Source organism: Papio anubis, chromosome 17, assembly GCF_008728515.1.
Source record: "Papio anubis isolate 15944 chromosome 17, Panubis1.0, whole genome shotgun sequence".
NCBI classification, from domain to species: domain Eukaryota; kingdom Metazoa; phylum Chordata; class Mammalia; order Primates; family Cercopithecidae; genus Papio; species Papio anubis.
Window position 1 is genome coordinate 55,140,702 of NC_044992.1, and position 21,946 is coordinate 55,162,647.

Genomic DNA, 21,946 nt, shown 5'->3' on the forward strand with positions numbered 1-21,946 from the left:
ATGGGAAAAATTAACATAATCTACCGAATAACTAAATGCAGGGAGTAAAGAACAGTGAAGTATCAAAACACAACAAGGTAACAAGTCTAGCAGTCTAGAAGACTGGGGTATCAGTGACAGAGCAGGGGAGTCAGAAGGGCTGGTGTGGGAGAGAAGAAATGAGAGATGGTTTTGGCATATTTGGTATTTGTAGTAGCTCTTTACTGCTTTTGAATTACAAATCCCTTCCTTTGAGAATCTAATGGAACCAATGGATCCCCTCTTCAGAGAAAATAAATGCGTTCATACTTAAACACATGTTGCACAATTTATAATGTACACCCCTGGAATTTGCTGCAAGAGAGCTCTTGATCCAAGCTGGGCCAATCAGAGCCCTTCCTGGAATTTTTGTACTCTATATCCAGAGAATCAAGTCAGTCTCTCCTTAGCAGCTAAATCTGTGAATGCTGTTAGCTGATATATTTTACAACACATGAGCCTGAGAAACAGAGGGAATGCTCAGATGCAGAATGAGAAGAGACAGAGCCTAATACAAAAAGGTCAGAAATGCGAGAGAGAACATGTCCTAATGGCAGCTGAGTTCATGTCTTTATTAAGAAAGCAACTCATCTTCAAAAGAGATCCATTCTTTGACCTAAGAGGTTGTCATATTCATTCCCTCCTCTGGACTTTTGTTGAGCTCTCAGGGCCCTTCCTTCCTTCTTTCCAACCATTTCTTTTTCCTATTCTGCTTTTCTCAAGAAGCAATTCTATACCATCCCAGTCAAACTTGCATCCCTCCTTCCTGTAATTTGTTACAGAACTTGCTGTTTTATTCATGTTGAGACTTAATTCTATAATATACTATATTATATATTTAAATGTTTTAAGCATTCTGTTTCTCAAATAGATTATGACAGTTAAGTAGGCAAGACTTTCCTCAAATCAATTCTATATGCCCCATGGCACTTATCACAGCTATATACGAACAGTAGGTGTAAATATTTGTCAAACATTTATAAATGTCAATGTAAAAATATATGAACATTTGTTTATTCACATTTTACATGCATTTTTCATTTTACAAAAAAGGGATTTACTAGAAACTTCTTTTAAGTAGTAGCTCCTCTATGTGGAAATGTTTTTAAGTGTTCATCTAGAAATATCAAATATTCATCAAAAGGCTGAGGTAGAGTTGGTGGGGAAAATGTTGAAGCTCTTGGGTAAGTAATTAATCACAGATCAACAAGAAATGAGATTATGAAAAACAATCAGTGAGGAAAGTCTCATTTACATCAACCTTTTAGAAATCCTTTCATTGTGTGACATGGCTTCCTTTTTTTTTTTTTTAAGTGGGGGTCTTACTCTGTTGCCTTGGCTGGACAGCAGTGGTGCAATCATAGCTCGCTGTGGCCTCCAACTCCTGGCCTCAAGTGATCCTCCTGTCTCAGTCTTCTGAGACTCTGGGATTACAGGCATGAGCAACTGGCAACTCACATTTAAAAAATATGTATTCTTTGTTCTCCTTTACACTTTGTATGGCAATCTCCAGGGTAACTGATAGAGAATAAAGTTTATGTCTAGGTTCAGTCTGTGGCTCTACCTATCATTGAGTGTAAAATTGGGCTGGTTATTCAACCTCTCAGGACCCCCCTCATCTAAAAAATTAACATAATACTTATCTGATAGGATGTTGTGGGGATTAAATGAGGTTGTGCATATAAAGTAGCTGGTGAAATATTTGCTGCCAGTAGGTGATCACTCAGTGGTGGATGGTATTACTTTTTGTTTAGGGGGAGAGAGTTAAGGGAAAAGGGTAGAAAAAGGTGAACCTGATGGTTTACTTAAGAGACTTAGAGGGCTGGGCACAGTGGCTTATACCTGCAATCCCAGCATTTTGGGAGGCTGAGGCAGGTGGATTGCTTGAGCCCAGCAGTTCGAGACCAGCCTGGGCAACATGGCGAGACTCCAACTATATAACAATATAAAAAATTAGCTGGGCATGGTGATGTGCACCTTTGGTCTCAGCTACTCAGGAGGCTCAGGTGGAAAGGTCACCTGAGTCTGGGAAGTAGAGGCTGCAGTGAGCCATGATGGTGCCACTGCACTCCAGCCTGGGTGATGGGGGTGAGACCCTGTCTCAAAAAAAAAAAGATAGATAGATAGAGAGACTTAGGGGTAGCCAGGGAAGACACCATATGCAGAGGTGGTTGATAGTGCAGAGGTGAAAGGGCAAGAAAGGGCATTTTGAATAATACAGATGATGCTAAAATGTTGGGAGGTACAGAGTAAGGATGGGCTATGTTATGAACAATTATTTGCACGTTCTTATTACACGGCATACATTACGTTTCCAAATTTAAGTTATAGACTAAATTAACATCTTTACTGGAATGGATTTTTAGTAGGTAATAAAATTAGCATTCTCAGGATTTCAGGTAACAGTGACAGAAAAGGGAATTAGGGAGAGGAGTAGAGAACAGAGGTGACTTCTCACTGCAGTGTTGCTCTCTGTCCCTACTATGCCCCACCCACAACTCTGTCAGGGACATATTGTTTCCTCCTCAAAGTTAGAGTGTGGCAGCAAATTATAAGGCTGGACAGTAGAACTACCTGGAAGAGAATTGGCAGAATAGAAGGATGGTGGATGATCAAAAGAGTGAAGCAGTGAGTTCATTCCTGGACACTGCCCACATGAAAATGGGGTTTGGGAAAGGTTGGCTAAAAGCAGTGGGGACTGATCTTTGGAAGTATGATGAGGACAGTGAGTCAGAGTTACCCACTTTATCAGTGCAGGAGACCATGTGGGTTACAGCTATCAGAGCTTACTGTGGGTAAATCCAATAAAGAGCTCTGTTGCTAAAATTGAACAATTACGGTGTTTTTCTAATTTCCAGGAAAAATGGGTTTAAAGGTTTTCATTTTGTGAATTATTATTAATTTTTTGGTACTTCTTACCTTGTAAAAAAGTTGCAAATAAATTTAAAGAGAAAAACACAGACGTATTATCTCTTAAAAACACATTATTTTTTGGCTGGACACAGTGGCTCACGCCTGTGATCCCAGCAGTTTGGGAGGCCAAGTTGGGTGGATCACATGAGGTCAGGAGTTCCAGACCAGCCTCGTCAACATAGTAAAACCCCATCTGTACCTAAAATACAAAAATTAGCCAGGGGTGATGGTGTGTGCCTATAATCCCAGCTACTTGGGAAGGAGGCTGAGGCATGAAAATCACTTGAACTCAGGAGGCAGAGGTTGCAGTAAGCTGAGATGGCGCCACTGCACTCCAGCTTGGGTGACAGGTCAAGACTCTGTCTCAGAAAAAAGAACAGCAACAACAACAAAAAAAACCCATTTTTTTAATATGTGGAGATTTGCATAACCATAAAATAGCCAGATTTAGTGCTTGTAAAATTGTGTCAATTCCATATGGCAGAGTTAAATCTATCAGCATTTCATGATGCTCCACATTGAGCACCATAATTTCTAGGGACTGCCACCTGAACTAGTTTGAAAACCAACATTACACCCCTGACTGCCTTTTGTTATTTCTCGGAGATGGAATGTTATTAGTCTCAGTGAAACTCGCAGGGAAAGGCTTAGATACCAAGTAATCTTAAAAATAAATTTAAAAAGACTGAAGGAGAATTAAATAGGGTAAATTCGAGGGTAAGAAGGATAACATAATAGCTCCTGTTTCCTGAGTCCTTATTGTGTAACAGGCTTTGTGTTAAGTATTTTCCAAAATTTCGTTTCATCCTTACATCCATCTGTGAAGTAAGTATTAATATCACCCACTTTAGACAGATGAAGAAAGGAAGGTCCAGAGACCTGTTCAAGGTCACATAGCAGGTAAGTGTTGTGTGATACTGAGATTCAAACCGAGGTTTTCCGACTCCAGTGATGATGACATTGCAATGCTTCTTTGTGTGTACATGATTTTAAAAAACTGACATGAAGCGCACAGATCTTTTTGCATATGTATACACCCGGGTAACCATTAACTAGATCAAGATACTGAATATTTCCAGCAAACCAGAAGGCTCATTCCTGTCTCCTCTCAATCAATTCCCCTGTAAGTAATCACTGCCTTGTCTCTAACATCATAGGTAGATGGGTTTTTGTTATATTAATCTAACTTTCTGGAGTTAACACCAAAAAATTCCGTATGTCAGCCCTTCACCTTGCCATGTTAGCTGTACTATTCAAAGCTGCTCTAGCTCTGACTTTGCAAGCATTCACTGTAAAGAAGAGCTGTTGGATGGATATGTTCATGTCCAATTTCTTGTATTGTTCTGAAATTAATACTAATTTTTGAAAATCGAAGAAACTCCTGGATGAAGTGCTACGGGATGGGGTAGATTAAAGCGCCGTTATCAAACTAACCTCTCTACCTTGGAAACTCCACAGAGCTTCCTTGATTGATGTAATTTGGCGCATCTATTTCCGATCACGGCATCTGATTAAGAAGTTGGATGACCACGAAAGGTCATCTCAGTTTATGGAAGGGAAGGCGGGCCAGGCACAGTTGGTCACGGTGATTGCTTCGCATCGTCTTGCAGCGCGCGAAGATGTTTATGTCCTAAACACCTTCCACAGTCGACTTGCTGTTTTATGACAGGAGGGAAAGAGTAGAGGGGAAGAAGATCTAGGTGGAGGGTGAAATATAACCTAACATCGTTCGACGAGGCATTAATGTGGTGGCTTTCCTGCCCTTGCCACCAGCTCTTAAAACCACGTTACTTCTTAGCCAACCTGGCAGTGACAGAAGCAGCGCCGCGACTTTACCTCAGGCTCGCAAGCTGTGGTTGGTGAATTTTCAGCCATTATTCTAAATACGTCTCCGTCTCCCCACCAACCCCACTGTTGTTTTGTTTTTCTTTCTCATTCTGATTCTCCCCACAGCCAACCGTGGCCTTTTGAAGCCGTCTACAAACTACCATTGAGAATTCGGGAAAGAATAACTGACACTTGTAGGCTTCAAGGACTCTCCGAGTGATGTGTGCCTGAGGTGACCGAAGTGGGGGAGATCTAGGGGAGCGTTCCGGTCATCAAAGCAGGAGGACAGGCCCTGAAATGGGCGCACGTGACAGCAGCAGCCACCTCGAGAGTGACATCACCCCTGGGGGCGGAGCCCAACTATGTAGGGCCTTGTCAGTTACCGAGCTTCCTCCCCGCTGCCCCTCCAAATGCCACCCACAAGTCCGAGCCCCCCGGGGATATCAGAAATGCCAGGACATCCCAGAGCGCCAGAACCAGGGCCCCGTCTCTCCGCGCGGAGGAGGGCTGCGCCCCCACTCCCTCTTCCAGCCGTTCCCCACCCCCAAGCTGTGGAAGGGGCGGGGGCGCGCGCGCTCCACCACGCACGCGCCCCCACGCACGCGCGCTCCCTCTGCGCTCGCGCCCCTCCCCACCCCGGCCCAGAGGGGGCGGGGCTGCGGGCGGCCTCCGAGGGTGCGACGCCCCCAGCGCGGCGGCGGCGCTAGCGAGCGGCCGGCCGGGCGCGGGTTGCTGGGCGCGCTGCTCCGGCGGGGCCCGCTGGCACAGCCGCCTCGCGCGAGCCGCCCGCCCGACGGGGGAAGCTGCGAGCGCTCCGAGCGCCCGGCCCCGGGCTGCTGGCGCTGCCCTCCCGCCGCCACCGCCCTCCGCGCCTCCTTCGGGCGGCCCCGCCCCCATTCCCATCCCCCTCGCGCTCACCTCCCGGCTGTGCCGCGCGCTAGGCGGAGCGAGGCGCCCGCCGCCGCCGAGCCGAGCCGAGCCGAGGGGCTGGAGCTGGCCCCCGAGCCGCCGCTGACAGGAGCACCGCCGCGGGCTGCGCTCGCCGGCTGCGAGGCCCCGCCGCGCCGTTCCGGGGTGCAGACCCGCCGCGGGGCGTCGGAGGGCTGCGAGGTGCTCCGGGAATCGCGGGCGGCGCCGGCGGGCGGCGCGGTCCTCACAGGAGACCCCGAGGACTGGGGCTTGACCCGGAGGTGCAGAGAGCCCCTCAGAGCGGCAGGTAAGGGGTCCGGGGAGCAGGGCGAGGAAAGGTCCCTTCAGTGACAGGGTCGTTCGCCTCCACAGCCTCGGCTCCGGGGAGAGGGGCGGGGGCGAGCGGGGAGACGGCGAAATGGGCAGCGAAGTGCCTCGGTGTCCAAGGCATGGGGAAGACTGGCTCCGAATATGACACCAAGGCGGGCTTCAGAGGCGTCTGGGGTCGCCACTTGGCTGTCACCGAAGGTGTCATGGAATTTGGTACCTAGAGCGTCTCTGGATGACGGAGACCAAGGATAAGATGCGAGGCGGATTGCTAAACGTGGCAGGGAATGTGGTGCAGAACGAGTTGCAAAATGTGCCCCCAGAATGCAGCATAAAAGTAGTTGTGAAATGTGCCAGGTAAAGCACAGGATGGGCTAGCCTGTGTGGCGTTGAGATTCATGGTCGAAGTGTTATTAGCGATATTAATAATTCCTCTGGGAAAGGAGGTGCAGCATAATAAAAGATTAATAAGGCTTATTGCTAGTTATTTTGCCATAGGAAATCTGGAGGAGCTATGATAAGCTATTTTTTTTTGAGATAGAGAAAGTAACCACGTGAAAGAAAAAAAGCAAATTGTGTCTGGCTGTGAGATGGGAAAGAAAAAATAGGGCTAAAATAATTCAGGTTTTGCCATCAGCGTGTAAGAGCACTGGTACAATTGTATCCAGTCTTCAGTTCCAGGTGTGGAATGTTTAGAATGGTCTTCACAAAACATAAACAATGATAATTAACATTAGGAAGAAGATTTGGTGTTTCGGGTGTCTTTCACTCTCTTCTCTGATCCTCTCCGGGAAAAGACACAAACAAAACCCCAAACGTCTTGACCATAATTTTAAGTTCAAAATCATTAGGCAAAGGGAAGTATTTTTCGTATGTGCCCTTTTCCTGATTTTTACACAGGTGAAAATATCTGTAATGAGGAAAACAAAACAGTATGGTGAACAAAAGGGATAGATTTTCAGGCATTTTAAGGGGTTGGAGCCAGTATCTATCACAATGGTTAATTACAGAGAACGGCAGTAATAAAATATTCTTGTATGTTCTTGGTGTTGGGATGGTGAAATAAAAAGAATACAGTAAATTGGCATAAAGAGCAACAACATGGATACTGTCAGTGGAGTGCTTCTTGCAGCATTTCCCAGGTAGATAGATCCTCTTAGGGATATGAGCACGAAATAAAACGTTAAACATTGTCTTTCTTCCTCTCTCCTGATCCCCTCTGTATCTAGATATTTATGTCTCTATATAGATTTATGTACGTGTATATTATACATTCATAAGAAATTACCCACATGCTGCAGAACATTTTGACTTCCATTTAAGAACATCTGTTTTGAGAGGATTGTCAGAACATAGCTGGAATTTCAGAAGTAACAAAAGACAACTCCGTGATCTATTTAATGTAACTTATATGTATTTACAGTGAGTGTAAATATACTATATAACAAAAGCAGAAGTATGGAAATGTGTTCATTAGAATGTACTTAATTATGAGATTTTAATGTTTTATGTTATAATTCTTGTAAAGAAATGAAATTACATGTGTGAATGCTGTTCTCATTATAGTAATTTGCCAGATAATCTGAAAATTCATACTGATTGGCTTTCCCTTAGATCCAAATTCAGCCATTGAGGGATCATTTGCTTCAAAGACAAAAATGGATTTTCCTTGTTGATTGATTTTGGGTTTTAGTCTTTTCTGTAGGTATGTCCCTTACCTTGAGACGCTGTTGGGGCTGAAGAACAGAGGAAAGGGCCAGAGGAGAATAAAGAGAATTCTGTTGGGTCTTCCTGTTTTGTTCTGACTGTAAGCCATATGTACTGCCACCCCCTACTGTCTGTAGGAAGAGGTGTTACAGAGCCCGATTCTTTTCTTGTTATCACTGCCCCCTTGTGTAAGGGAAGAAATTGATAGTTGCACTCGGGGAACCAGTCCTCTCAGATTGTTCTTGATAGAGTAGTTTTGTAGATCTGTGAATCACCTATTTTCTTCAGAGTTGAAGGGCTTTAAACTTACAGTTAATCAGGCCTCAGATTTGATGTCTATTTTAAATATAGGTAGCATTTCATGTTAGCCAGGAAATCACATTGCTTAAGAATGTTCTTGGTACGTTCAGGAAGAGGGTGCAATACAATTACTACTACATTCTTCCCTTATTGTATGCCGGGCATTGGTTCCAGGACCCCCACATATACCAAAATCCACGCGTGCTCAAATCCCGCGGTTGGTGTGCGGAACCATGTATAGGAAAAAGTCGGCCCTCAGTATACTCGGTTTTTGCATCCCATGAATACCGTATTGCTTGAAAAAAATCTGCATAGGAGTAGACCAGCACAGTTTAAGCCCATGTTGTTCAAGGGCCAGCTGTACTGGTAGTAACAGCTCACGTTTATGTAGCACCTATTCTTTGCCAGTCCTGTTGTACATTGTTTTAATCAGTTCCAACACCCTATGAGGTATGCAGTTATTTCCGTTTTACAAATGAGAATCTGAAACACAGAGAGGTTAAATAACTTGTCCAATATTATATAGCTGAGAAGTAGAAGAGCTAAGTTTCCATTTAGGAATGCTAGCTCCAGAACCTGTGCTTCTCATCAATATGCTATATTGCCCTCTCACTCAAGGTAGTATTGACAAGGCATAATTAAAATGCATGTGCCCATCATAAAGCAAGTGCTATAGATGTGGATAAACCTGGACAACTCACATAGATGTTAAGTCTGCATATATACAAAAGATACAGTTATTTGCAGTGTGAACATTTCTCTTTAGGAATTTGTTTTTTAATTTATTTCTGGGATTATGCCTAGAGGAGTATTAGTACTTTTTATGTGGTTAAGGAAATATTTGTGATGGTGGTTGATTTTAAGGGAACTTTAGAGGTAAAAAGTTAATTTCAAGTAAATTTAATATAGTGTGTGTGTGTGTGTAGTGTGTATATACACATTCACACACACACAGCCTTTTTAAGAGCACCAATAAACCTTTACTGCTTACTTTCTGTAGGGAAATTAAGGATAAATTATGCCATTTTCTTCCTCATATTTTTATGATCTCTTTTTCATTTATATTAAAAAGTACCATAATTAGCACAAATGGATTAGATGCCTATGTGCATTTTACCTCTAATGTCAACAAATGTCTGTTCACTCACACTTAAACATTGTTTTATAAGATATTGACCACATATTAGAAAGTATTTATAAAAATGTGTAAAATATAAAGACTCCACAATGCAGCCAACACTTATATGCCTTTTACCCAGTTTAAGAAATAGAATGTTATCTTTCACAATTATAATAGTTATTTTCTTCTCTTAGCCAAATCGCTTCTGCCATTCTTTTTCAACAGAAACCTTTCCTTATTGTGCTGTGAATTGCATATCTCATGTAACCAAACACTTCCCTTTTTATGTACATTTGTTGATATGGGAATTCAATATAATCTACTGCTTATGGCTAAAACTTATTCAGGATATGTGCTTATGTAATTTAATATATTTAATAAATTGTCATACACTCAGAGTTTGCTTTGTATTTGTACTGGTTACTGGTTGGTAGTTCTTTTTAGCATACTTCACTTGTACAACTTAGTTTGCTTTGCAAATTAGGATTTTACTGACATTGTTAAACATTAATAGATTATTTCCCTCTTCCATCATGGATTCTTGACTGTCCCATGCTAGCTCTGCTTTTTCTTTTCTCCCCCATAACTGCCTTTGCTCTTTCAGTATTTCCTGAATGACTCTGTATGAATTATTTTGAATGGAGAGGGAAGGAGACCCTAGAAAGGAGTATACTAATCCAGTCATTTCAAAGGGGACTATTGGGGTAGCTGGTACTGATTGAATATATGGTAGAACAAGTGTGCATAAAAGAAATGCATGAAAATCCTCTCCTTGTCATATTTCTTCCTTTTACACTGGAATTAAAATTAGATCTGAGACACTCTGATTGGGCACACTAGTTGAATATTATTGGATTGAACTTACCCAGAATCACCAATGTTAGCTGGGATATTTTTGCTGACAGTACAATATGCAGATTTTAATTCAAGGAGCTAGAACAAGCTGTTGCAGAGGGCTGTTTACTCTTCTAGTACTAGTCTGATCAAGGCAACAAATATTATAAAATAGTTTGGAAACTAGTTTAATTATTTGGACTTTTTTTTTTTTTTCTTTCTGAATGAATTGAGACTCAGCATTGTTATATTTGCTTAATGTGCCTGTAGTCATGAAATGCTGTGATTATTCTGAGGGAAAGACACTCTGTAAATATACTATACAAATAAATAGTTTAGACTTCGTTGTAATACCACGAGAACTACCACTTGGTTTCTTTGAATAGCATCTTTTGTAGTAACTTGCATTAGATGAAGATTGTTTAAGATGAAAAAAAATGAGTTGAGGAGATGTGTGATGGTGATGCAGAGTGTATATCCCTGATAAGTTTCTTGAAAAGGCCATGGAGAGAAATAGGTTAAAAAAGAGCTTAAAGACTAGAGCTGTGTTTTCCCACTCAAGCAGTCTCCTTCTGCCCTTCCCTTTTCCTTTCTTTTCTTTTTTCAAGACAGGATCTCACTATGTCTCCCAGGGTAGAGCGCAGTGGTGTGATCTTAGCTCATAGCAGCCTATGTCTCCTGGGCTCAGGCGATCCTCTCACCTCAGCCTCCTGAGTAGCTGAGACTATAGGCACGTGCCACCACATCCAGCTAATTTTTGTAGAGACAGTGTTTCACCCTGTTGTCCAGGCTCATCTCAAACTCCTGGACTCAAGTGATCCACCTACCTTTGCCTCCCAAAGTGCTGGAATTACAGGTGTGAGCCAACTGTGCCCAGCCATTTTTCTTTCTTTTAGAGCAGTCGTCTTTAACCCCTGGGCCATCATGGCCTGTTTGGAACCAGGGTGCACAGCAGGAGGTGAGTGACTGACCAGCCAGCATTACCGCCTGAGCATCTCCTCCTGTCAGATCAGCAGCTGCATGAGATTCTCATAGGAGCTCGAACCCTGTTGTGAACTGCTCATGAGAGGGATCTAGGTTGTCTGCCCCGTATGAGAATCTAATTCCCGATGATCTGAGGTGGAACAGTTTCATCCCCAAACCATCTCTGCCCCGCAACCCCCTGGAAAAATTGTCTGGAAAAACTGGTCTCTGTTGCCAAAAAAGTTGGGGACCGCTGTTTCAGAGGACATTTTGCTTTGCGTATTTAAGATTCAAGGTAATATTATACAGAGAACAAGAATTTTGGGTCTGAGTTTTAGAAGGCTAAAGCAGGTTGTGCAATTAGTGAAAAAAAGTTTCTGGGACTTTTTTTTTTTTTTCTAGAGGGGTCAAAGTAACTATAATACCCTAATTTTTTCTGGAAACAAATTTATTAGGTCAGTTTATTTTAAAAAAATCTTTATAAATAATGTGAAAGCTGTGTTTGTGGATGTGTCGTATAAGTTTTTTTTTTTTTTTTTTTTTGGTGGACCACACATGGAGTATCTTGTTATGTTCAGTCTCTGTTTTCCCTTGAATAGTTGAAGGTAAATATTACTAAGTTTAAGAGGCAAAATAGGCCGGGCGCGGTGGCTCAAGCCTGTAATCCCAGCACTTTGGGAGGCCGAGGCAGGTGGATCATGAGGTCAGGAGATCGAGACCATCCTGGCTAACACGGTGAAACCCCATCTCTACTAAAAATACAAAAACTAGCCCGGGCGGCGAGCCTACAGTCCCAGCTTCTTTCGGGAGGCTGAGAGGCAGGAGAATGGCGTGAACCGGGTGGAGCTTGCAGTGAGCGAGATCCATGCACTGCAGCCAACCTGAGCGACAGGCTAAAGACTGTCTCAAAAAAAAAAAAAGAGGCAAAATAATTATGTTGGTGTTTGATTATGCCTTTTCTTCCCCATAATGTCAGTTTCTGCCTTTATTCACTACATGGTTTATACTGCGTATTAAACTCCTTTCTTTATCAGAACTTTCTAAGAGAGTCTCATGTCACTCATTTAAACTGAGTAGTTGCATTATAGAAATGATATTGTTGGTGTGTTTTTTTTTAAAAATCCAATTGCTGAGGAAACGCTTTAAGTGTTTTTGTCAACTTTGCCTACCTTTCTTCCATTGCGTTGCTTCCAGAGTGATCTTTCTAAATGGTCATTTGATCATGTCACTTTTTTCTTCAGAATCTTTCATTGGCTCCTCATCACTGAATGGATAAAATGGAAACTCCTTAGCAAACCTTTTAAGGTCCTTAGTGATCTGGTCTCTGCCTCCTCTTTAGACTCATTGCCTGCCACTTCCTTCGTCAAAGTGCTTTAGCGATAGTAAACTGCGTGTGGTTCCTTCAGTATGTAATCTTCTCTTACCTTTTCATGCCTTTCGTTATGAAGTTCTTTTTTTTCGTGAACTACTCCTGCTCTCTCCTTTGTTCTCTGGGCAAACTGCTTCACAGCCATCATGCCTTAGCCTAAACAGTGTCTTCTGAGTGAAGAAGGTTTTGCTTACTCCCCCAGGTGGGCTTGGGCACGATGTTCCCTATCTATTCTCCCCTTGCACTTGGTATATATACTAGTTGTCACCACTTTTTTTTTTTTAAGACGGAGTCTCACTCTGTTGCCTAGGCTATAGTGTAATGGTGCCATCTTGACTCACTGCAACTCTGTCTCCCGAGTTCAAGTGATTCTCCTGCCTCAGCCTCCCTAGTAGCTGGGACTACAGGCGCCACCATGCCCAGCTAATTTTGTTATATTTTTAGTACAGATGAGGTTTTTGCCATGTTGGCCAGCCTGGTCTCGAACTTCTGACCTCAAATGATTGTCCTGCCTCAGCTTCCCAAAGTGCTGGGATTACAGGCATGAGCCACCGTGCCCGGCTGTAACATATTTTAAATATTTAATATGACTGGCTCATGACTAATGTGTGAGTTTTTTTTTGTTTTGTTTTGTTTTTGAGACGGAGTCTCGCTCTGTCGCCCAGGCTGGAGTGCAGTGGCCGGATCTCAGCTCACTGCAAGCTCCGCCTCCCGGGTTTACGCCATTCTCCTGCCTCAGCCTCCTGAGTACCTGGGACTACAGGCGCCTGCCACCTCGCCCAGCTAGTTTTTTTGTATTTTTTAGTAGAGATGGGGTTTCACCGTGTTAGCCAGGATGGTCTCGATCTCCTGACCTTGTGATCCGCCCGTCTTGGCCTCCCAAAGTGCTGGGATTACGGGCTTGAGCCACCGCGCCCAGCCTAACGTGTGAACTTTTAAGCAGGCGCTGTGACTTTTCATGTTTTCAGCCTCAGTATTGTTAGTACATAGTAGGTGCTCATTATTTACTTATTGAGTAAGGATTGTTGACAGTTATCTCGGTTATGCCTTTGAAACCTTGTCTGTTATTGTGGAATTAGAGGGAATTTTAGGCATGAGGAGGTAGGTTTAGAAAAATAGACGTATACACACCATCTAAAATATTATTCAGAGTAAGTCCTGGACTGTAATTAAAACTAATCCTAAAGATAAACCAGATTTTGTTCTTTTTTATGTTTCCTGGTGGCAAGAGGAAGATGAGAAGATTCTCTGTGTGAACTTTAGCCAAATGATTTTCTTTGTACAATGCCAAACTATAGCCAAACTATAGTCCATAGACCAAATCCAGCCCATTGTCTGTTTTTGTATGACCTGCAAACTAGGAATGGTTTTTAAAATTTTAGGTGGTTGAAAAGGTATCAAAGGAGAAATAATACTTCGTGACATATGAGAATTAAAGGAAATTCAAATTTCATTGTCCATAAAGAAAGTTCTATTGGAACTTAGCCATATTCACTTACTTACATATTGGGTATTGCTGTTTTTGGGTACAGCAGCAGAGTTGACTGCTAGTTGCTATAGAGACCATATGGCCTGCAAAGCCTGAATATTTACTAGCTAGCTCTTTAGAGAAAAAGTTTGTCCATCCTTGGTGTAATATATAGCCTGTGCCCATTAAGTCTTTATTGAATGTCATGAGTTGGAGATACAACAGCTACTTTTTTGAAGGGCTTTGCAGGGCATAATTCCTTCTATTTACTGAGAAGATTGGCCACTTTCCTTTTGTAATGATTTATCTCACCAGGCCCCTGTTGTACCTCCTGATGACACTCTTATTATGTCTAACGCTGAATAAGACTCTCACAAAGTGTGTTTTAAGATTCTATTACTTTTTTATCTTTAAAAAAAAGAAAAAAAGAAGTATCCCAGGTGGAGAGGAGTTTGGAGAACAGCATGTAGTAGAATGTTTTTTTCTTTACTCGGATCTCAGTTTCTCATACACATTTTTTGCAGTAAAAGATCATTGTTATATTTTTAAAAACCTTGATTTTGTATATTAGTTTGTTAGGCAGACACCTTGTGTGTAAGGTTTAAGACTTGAGTTGAATTAGTTATGTTGGAAAAACTGGGGGATTTTGGTGGAGTATATTAACATATTCATTCATTTAAATATTTATTGACTGCTATGTATAAGTTGTTAATTTTACTACTATTATCTTTCACTTGGGGGTGGAAATTTCATATTCTTCCTTAAAAGCTAAAATTGTAATTCAGAATCCTGTGTCTTACGTATTTTTTCTACCCCTGGGAAAAATATAGTTCAAAAAAATACGTAATATCCTATTAATATTTGCCACTTCCCTAAAGTTCAGTAAGCCAATATTGACATATTTTACTGTTTTCTTTATGTGGCAAGGTATTATGAAAAGCAAGGCAGTGATTGATATATTCCTTTTCATAAATATCAGCAAATGTTTCAGTCATAAAATTCATAAAGAAAAGTACGTAAGCAATAATAGTGGAAAACTTTTGTTATTCCAAATGGATGATCTTTGAACCACATAGCCATTCTTATTTCCTTGTCTGTAGTACCATGCTAGCATTATCATATGATGACATAACTGATTTTAAAGATTGACAACATTAAGCAATATAGCCCCCATTTTTTACTGCCGTGGAAATTCCCTGGCTAATCCAGCCTTGTAGGTAGATTATAGTTATTGAACTTGGAAATGAGAGTGGGTATATAGAGATTGTGATTTAGTCATTTTATGCTTGGAGAATCTGCTTCAAATCTCAGATCTCAGGAAATTCTCTCTGCCTAAATGAAGGTAGTCACTTCTTAGCCCTTTATTCCTAATATTTCACTGGGTGGAGGAATCCCACAATTTCTAGTTCTGGTTGCTGAAATTTGATAAGGCACAGCTAGTTAGGTTGTAGGTTATAGAAACTTGATAGATACTTGTTGGACTCTGTAATTCTATTTCTGTTCAAATTCCATGGAATCTTCTAGGGCACCCTGGGATTGTGACTTAGTGTGAATGAATGTAAATAGCTTTAGTAGGCCTGTGGAATGAAGACTTACTAAAGCACATAAATAACCATCCAACCACATACACCCAAATTCTGCTTCAGGATCAGAGAATCTTAGCTTTTCCTTTTTTGGGCTTTTTTTTTTTTTTAGAGAGAGAGACTTTGTTTGAAAGCCATTATTCAGATTTTCCTATATTATAGGATGACAGTTCTGTTGCTCAGTTGTAAGAAATTTAGAAATTCCAATGATGAAACCAATATATATTGGAAAGAATATGACTATGAGTTTTGAATCATGAAAATGGGTTTGAATTACTGCTCTGTCACTAATTGTGTGAGGGGCCAAAAACCTATCTCACAGGGTTTTTATGATGATGAAATGAAAAAATCTTGGTGAAAATCCTTAGGACAATGTCTAGTACTTAGTAAATGGTAATTTTTATTAGCCTGTGGAAAGTATCCTAGATTTTTCTTTTTTGATATATTCCAGCTCCTCCCAAGTTTTTACTGGCATTGTCACTCCAGCTTTTTTTTGTTATCTTGTCTTGATTTCATTTTCAGCCTTGCAGGGCATTTTAGAAATCCGTGGTAGTTTAGATACTGATTTATTTTATTCGTATCCTTAAATTTTCTTTTGTGAAGTATTTGATAAGAGCTGAGAGAGTTTTTGAATAACTGTAAACCGAAAAACTCAGATACTGCTGGGCCTACTCCTGTTATGCGTTTTTTTTTGGACTATTTCTTTTGAACACTATGAACTTGACAAAAATTAATTTTAATCCTTTCTATAAAATCTCAAACCTTAGTGTTTCTTGAGATGAGTCCCTTGACAACTTTTTTTTCCAGTTTGATTATGTAAACATTTTTAACTTTTACAAATATCTTTTTTTGTGAATAGTAACTTGAGCTTTGCTCCTTACACCCTTACCCCCAGCCAGTGCCTCAGGTTGACAGCTTTTTGTAATCTTTCTTTTTTAAGGCATTGTATGTGACAGTTAAGGTGGACTGCTTGGAGGGTTTTTTCTTTTTTGGTATCTACCTACTTAATAAAAAAAAGGACTTATCTATTTACAGTGTAAAATAATATATTAGACAATTTTACCCATTTTTCTGTAGTATAATCAGTTATTTAGAATCTTGTAAAAAGTAAAGTAGAGGTTCGTCTTCAAAGAAACTTTCCTCCCCGTCGAATTAGGAATAAATAGTAAGTTCTCTTAGAAGCAAAATTTATTCAAAGACCTGTGCTAACATTCTTAAATATCTACTAGCTGTAATTAAAAAAAAAATCAATGTACTTTATATTCTTAACTCCCACAATTTAGCCTAAATATTTGCCCTGGCATGCTTATACTGGTCCAAGCAAGCATTAGGTCATAGCCTGTTCCTCTTATTTGGAGGTATTTTTACCTTTCTTAGCATTCCACAAGTTACTTCCTCCTCCTTTGTTCTCCTCTGCCTTTGTCTCTTTTAAAAAGTTCTAAGTTACTAGCCAATTGGGACGAATACAGAATGTGAGGTCCCCTTCCAGCCAATGGAAACTGGACATGCAGTAAGATGGACACGTCAGGTTATAAATGACCCTGTCTCCTTTGTTCCGTGTACACTTTGTGGCAAAACTGCTGGCGAGTGTACCCTTTCTGCAGAAAGTAAAAATGGCCTTGCTGAGAGAATTAAATTTATGTTTGAGTGCTATTTCTTTGCAGCACCAAGGAACAAGCATTCTGTTTCTAAATAAACATTTTTTACATATAACAATCGTTGTTCCGTAAGCGTCAATTATTTCTGTAGCACTTTGTCAATTTCTGCTTATCTGTGTATCTTTAGTATAATTATTGAATATTTTTATTTGGATGAACTTGACTCATTTTTTTCTGTTAGTTTCATCTTTGGTTTTCCTGATCTTTTTAAACTGATAAGTTTGTGCTAGTTATAAAATAAAGAATAGTTCATCCTGAAGACGTTTCACTTAATGCACTTCATCTTTAGTTTTCCTGATCTTTATAAACTGATAAGTTTGTGCTAGTTATAAAATAAAGAATAGTTCATCCTGAAGACATTTCTTAATGCACTTCATCTTTAGTTTTCCTGATCTTTATAAACTGATAAGTTTGTGCTAGTTATAAAATAAAGAATAGTTCATCCTGAAGACGTTTCACTTAATGCACTTCATCTTTAGTTTTCCTGATCTTTATAAACTGATAAGTTTGTGCTAGTTATAAAATAAAGAATAGTTCATCCTGAAGACGTTTCACTTAATGCACTTGGGAAAGACTACTTTTATGCAACTCTGGTTCCAGATTGGATTGTTTTGAATTTTAAAATAACTTCATATAATGAGTCTTCTCCTTGCTTTAGATAATTTAATTCTGTTTTTGTCTTTGAATATGTTAAAGGTAGGCATTTATTGGTTGTCAACTAATGTTGATTGTCATTACTTATAATGGGCGGCTGGGGTATTTCTCCCCTATCCCCTAACATTCTACCTATTTTTTTTTTTTAATTACAAAAGTAATACATCTGCTTGCAACCACTGAAATAAACTCTAGGAGTCAATAAAGAAAAAGTTAGTATTTTCCTCTCCCCTTGGGTTTCTCCCTCCTCTAGTTACACTCCTTGGAGTAGCCAACATTAACCAACACTTTGATGAGGAGTATTTTTCAATGTGTTTCTCTTTGCTCAAAAATATATAAGCGTATACACATAAATATACAGGCTTCTTGTTTTTCTAATTAAATAGGGATCATATTTATTGCTTAGTAACATGCATTATTCATTTAACAATATATCATGGCTATCACTTCAGTTCAGTAAATGGAACTCTAATTAATTTTAAAAAGCTGAATAATATTTTGTAGCACATTGTACCATAATTTATTATGTTATTTCCCAACTGATGGACGTTAAGATTATTTCCTTTTTTTGCTATTATAAACATTAATTCACTCTTATGACTAGAGAAGCAAACATTTAAAATAAAGTATTAGTAAAATAAATCCAGCCGCATATTTAAAAGGTAATATATTATGATCAAGTAGAGTTTATTCCAGGAAGGCAAGGACATTAAAATATTAAAATTTTTATAATAACACATTCTGAGATAAAAACTATGTGATTATTTCTCTTTTTGGGGGGACAGTTAGGGGCTTCATATTATATTTATACAAAATGGCATAGGGAGATGCCTGCCCCTGTGGACAGCAGTCCAAGTTTTATGCAGTTCTTTGGTCTTAAAAGTTGATAGACAAAAGTCTTTATTCTGGAGTCTTTGGAGGGGACTCTATGGATCCTGTGCCTTGGCCTTGACTTCGTTACTGGCCTTTGGTTGTTGAACCTTAGTATGTTGACAGTATGGACAGCTGGGAAAGAGACTGGGATGGATAGTGTGGGTGATATCCAATTTAGGGCTGGCACCTTTTAAGAGTACCAGTTTGATTGCTTTGGGCTTGATGAGCACCTGTTGGCCTCTGTATGGTGCTCATTGCCTTGGAAATGTTGGCCTGAATCTTTTTGAGGACTTTTTTTGTTGTGCTTGTTGGCAGAATTATGCATTCCTTAGAATCTGAATGTCTTGAAGCCATTTCTGTGCCATTTTCAGGACTGGTCTTCTGTGATACTGTTCTTGGATTTGGCTATATCTGTACTGCTGGCTGCAACTCTGGGAGTGGTAGAGACATGGAGCCCCATGTTGATTTCAGTAGATGCCAGCAAAGCATTTGATGAAATTTTGGAATAATTTCTTCAGAATATATATGGCATAATTTCCTAATCCTTGCTTGAATGAAGATGTCTTTTATCTTGATTAGGGAAAGGTGTCTTGACCAGATATAGTATTCATGGATCATAATCCTTTTTTTCATACAGTATATACAAGTTATATAACACTGTCTTCAAGCCTTTTGTGCAGATGAAAAGTCTGATTCTCCTTTCTTTACAAGTGTCTTCTATACATGCAGTTTTACCATCCTTGTATGCCCTGAGCTTTTCAGGTTTAATCTCATTGTATACTTTATCCCTTTTATATCATGAGAAACACAATGCTGCCAGTAACTCCTGTCTTTATAGTTCTGTGTTTCTGTCTTTCTGACCCCAGTTTTTTCTCTTTTTTTGGTCTTATTCTTTAAAGTAAAGATCTTTTATCTTGTTTTGCAATAGCATGTTAACAGTTTTGGTATGTTATATGGGCTGTCTTTCTGGCATGCCTTCATTGTCTGTAGGGATGTTATTCTACTCCTATTCTCTCATTTCTTATACTAGCAACTTTGTGTGAGATTAACCGTGATACTTTTCTGTGACTCATTTTTATTTGAAATAAATTTTAAAACTATTTTAGAATGTGGCTGGGTTTAGGAAAGCGTTTTCTAAATTTACAGAGCTTTCTCTTCTCTCACTTTTCTGTATTGTTAAAAAATGTGGCGAGGCAGGGCATGGTGGCTCACACCTTTAGTAATCCTCACACCTTTCGTAATCCTAGTATTGGGAGGCTGAGGCGGGAGGATTGCTTGAGGCCAGGAGTTTGGACTAGTCTGGGCAACAAAGTGAGACTTTGTCTCCACAAAAAATTTAAAAATTAGCTGGGCGTGGTGGCACATGTCTGTGGTCCCAGCTGCATGGGAGGCTGAGGCAGGAGGATAGCTTGAGTCTGGGAGGGTCTAGGCTGCAGTGAGTCGTGCTGGTGCCACTGGAACTCCAGCATGGGCCACAGAGTGAGACCCTGTCTCAAAATGAATGAGTGAATGAGTGAATGGAATGGCAGCTTGCTTTCTGAGATTTCCTGGCCTTATTCTCCTTCACTAGTTTGGCTTGAACCTTCTCTTTCCTTCATCTCTCTTGTCTGACCCCAGTTTTCACCACTGTATGACTCTGAAACCTTTCCTTTATGCCTTCTGGAGTTTATTGTCAGTCATCTGTACAACTCTATTTCTTTTTAACCTCTTTTCTAAACAATATCTCGATTTCCTTGCTCTACCTGAAACTTAGCTCTCCTCCTGAGGGCTCTCCTTCTCTTGAAGAGTTCTTTAGTGGTGGCTCCTCCTATTGGGGACAGAGGTGTCATCTGTTTGTTTCTTATTGCTGCATCACAAACTGTAGAGCTCTCTACTGATTTCCAGTCATGTAGTGGTGATTTCAGGATCCATACAGATGCTTTTCCTATAGGTTATCTGTAATCTGAAAATCTGAAATCTGAAATGCTCTAAAATTAGAAACTTTTTGAGTGCTGATACGACAACTCAAAGGAAATCTTCTTTGGAGGATTTTGGGTTTTCAGATTTGGGATGCTCAGTGATACATATATTCTAAAATATGAAAAAAATTTGAAATCGGAGACACTTGTGGCCCAAAGCATTTTGGGTAAAGAATACTTAACATGCAATATACTCTGGCTTCCTGACTTCCTCTCCTCCATTGATTTATCCTAGCCATTCAACTCTGTGGCATATCCTATGCAGATGCTTTTAAACCCTCAGGGCATCTGCATTAACTGGAGAGCTTTGAAAAACTAGATGCCTAGAACTCACTCCCAGAGAGTCTGATTTCTTTATCAGTTTCTGACATTTTACTCTCCACCTACCACCTCCTGTTTTTCTGGCTTACTTCTGGTACCCAAGAATCTTAATTCTTTGACCTCACTGGGACTTTCTCATTTGCTACCTTTTCTGTTCCATTGTACCCTCATATCCTCATTTCCTTTTCCAACTAGCTGAGTTCCCAAAACCTGTCATTACACTTGCTCTCCTGAGTCTACTTTCAGCCCTCTTCATGATATGAAATTCATATCATGAATTTCTAATGATAATTCATTAGAACAACTGATAGAACAGGAAAGCAGTATAGGTTTGATTACAGCTTCATTCTTTCTGAGTTGTTCTTGCTTGGCCAAACCTTGATGAAAACCAACTCGATCTGTTTTATACCATAATATGTATAGGTGTGAATGAAACAGGAGCAAAAAAACTATGTTGACTTTCAATTCTTGGCTAGTACTTAACGACTTTAAATTCATGGTTTAGTGCTGCCCAGCTGTCTTGTTAACTCTAGTTCTTTCATGTTTCCATTGCTTAGATGATTATATCTTTCCCTTGCATTCACATTTTCAGTATTCTTTTCCATATTCTGTGTCAGCTGATGACCTTGTTTTCTGTTTCATTAAGAAAATAGAAATAATCTTCCCATCACCTGCATCTTTACCAACCTTATTATGAAATAACTGTCTTTTTCTCTGTTGATGGTCATTTCACTCCCGGTTGTCCATTGAACCTGCCCTCCTCCTTTCTCAGGATGTAACCATATCAATTCTTTTATCTTTCTTGTTTCAGCTTTTGTCAACATAACTTTCAGATCACTAGACCTAGAGACAGAGTAGGTGTCTTCATTACTACCCATTTGCAGCTTTCAGATTATTCTCCTCCTTTCTTGCCACAGTCTCTAGCTTTATTATCCTCATGTCATTCTATTCTTTCTAACTTATCTTGTTGGTGACCAATATCTCCTGGTTCATTCATGGAGCATTCCTACAATGATTTCATAATACTGACTACCTTGAATTAGGCCAGACTTCACAAGTTAAGGGCACAGTCCTCCATAAGACTACTCTTCAAACACTAGCTGCAAACTTGGGGGATTTCAGAGGAACCCTCATTTTTGAGCAA

General features: G+C 40.2%; 1 protein-coding gene across 6 annotated transcripts in view; it reads left to right on the forward strand.

The window, feature by feature from the left end:
- Positions 1 to 5,696: 5,696 nt before the first annotated feature.
- The window catches only part of TANC2 (tetratricopeptide repeat, ankyrin repeat and coiled-coil containing 2), a 471,789-nt gene continuing 455,539 nt past the window's right edge, over positions 5,697 to 21,946 (forward strand). For all 6 annotated transcript variants that reach the window (XM_017950844.3, XM_031657665.1, XM_031657666.1 and 3 more), the window contains exon 1: positions 5,697 to 5,974. The gene's annotated coding sequence lies outside the window, so the exon portion shown is untranslated. The remainder of the gene's footprint in view (positions 5,975 to 21,946) is intronic.